We start from the raw sequence: 2,017 nt of genomic DNA on the forward strand, positions 1-2,017 counted from the left end.
CGAATGCCAGGGCAGTTGACCCTAGGAATCCACTGCGCTAGTGCCTGGGAAGAGTGTACTGGTGAGAAGGACCTATACCAGCAGCCGGTAATCCAAACAAATATCATAAACCAAAGAAATACATAGAGGTGGTGACAAACTGATAACCGTCAGTGGGGCCTATCTCCCACCCATGGTACTATGCCTCATCCTAGTACATCCATAGCTAAACTGAAGAAATCAAATAAACTGTACAGAATCTAGCATACAAGACCTACACAAGTCCAACCAGGTTGTCGCAATACACAATTGGTGGTGGTGGCTGTAAACGGTATGGGTGTTAGGTTATTGGTTAGTTTTAAGTATTGTTTGATACTTTGTTTTGTTTTATGTTTTGTTTTAAGTATTGCTTTAATACTTGATTTGTTTTAATTATCGTTTGATACTTAGTTATATTTTATGTTTTATTTTAAGCATCAGTTTGATACTTGATTTGTTTTACCAAACTGTATCACTTGATACCTTTGATTAGTTTCGTTCATGCTAGACATGAACAAGATTTATGTATTTTAAGACTGTCTTTTGCTACGATAGAAAAGGCAGACTTCGACAAACAGTATTTCAATATACTTGGTTGAACGGTTACCTCTTTATTTCTCAGTACACATTCAAAATCTCCTTTAGTTCTCAGCTCTCGCTTCATCTCTAGTTGAGCAGGCCACCTGCCAACTATTGTACCTCATAAGCGATAACGTGATAAGCACCTTGCAAACACTTTTCAGTGGCCATCAGCCAGCCAGCCTGTCTTGAATCATTACAGCACTTAGCAGCTTAATATTAGTAGTCCAAGCCACACAGGAAATGTTTAATTAGATGCCATCTAACCTGACATGAGCCTGATCGATACTTGCAGGTGCCTCTTCTCCCTTAGCCAGCATCCTCCAAGCTTTACACATCAGACACCATGGGATCCATCCAGCTCCCTCAGCCCCTGAGACAGGTCAACAGTCTGACAGCCACAGGAGAGCCTATACCTGACGCTATCAAACAGTCACTAATCTTAGCCACACCAACAGAGCCCTCTCTGTGGACATTATGTAGCCAAGGTGGGCCCACTAGCAAGAGCTGAGAGGCATACAGAAGGCTGCACCAATACCTAAAGGTAGTTGTACCAGCCAGACCATCCAGCCCAGCCGAGCCAAAGCCGAACCAAGCGGGAAAAGAGTCAAGCTGGACCATTCAAGGACAGCCCCGCAAGACCTGCAGAAAGCACAGACTGAAAGACGGGCAAGAATTACACCCAACCGATAAGACAGGAAGGAGGAAGGTGAATGTACAGAAGTAGACAAACCCAAGGTAGGCCCCACTTCCAATGAGTAAAGCTGCCAACCACAACCTACAATCAAATCACCTTCAGGGACAGATATTGTGAGTTTCTGGTAGTCTCTTATCCCATACCACGCCAGTTAATCACAAAAGTCACACCAGAGGGTAAGACCTTTTTAAAATCAAAGCCATCAGTACTGACATGAGGTGGAGATACCTGAGAGAACTACCGTAAATGGTGTAAGGTCAGAAATGCCAAGGGAAAAGTGATAAACAACATTGTAAAATTCTAATTGTAGAAGCATGTAGTAATAAGGAGGGGATAGGGGGTTACCTCCCTGTCTAGTGAGAGGTGATACGGCCGATATGATGAGTTTAAGATGCAGGACCCTCATTAGGAGAAGCCGGAGGCATTTTGTATCACGAGCACTAAGTACTCCATTACAATCTAACAAGAAATATAAACTAGCCCAAACAATGACAGGTGTGATTACTCCAAACACCATGTTCAATCTGTAATGAGACTCTAGGGAGTACTATTACAGTTAACCAAACCTATACCCATACCGGTATCAAGAGACTATGGCGGTAGGAATAGTGGTAGACTAGAGTCTACTGGCTAGAGGTAGTATTGGTTAGGTACCTCAGTTGGGCATGCTATACCATACTAAGAAGTATACGGGTACTAGTAAGGAGCGGTAGTTACCCTACT

The sequence above is a fragment of the Tuber melanosporum genome (assembly GCF_000151645.1).
Source record: "Tuber melanosporum whole genome shotgun sequence assembly, scaffold_72, strain Mel28".
NCBI lineage: Eukaryota > Fungi > Ascomycota > Pezizomycetes > Pezizales > Tuberaceae > Tuber > Tuber melanosporum.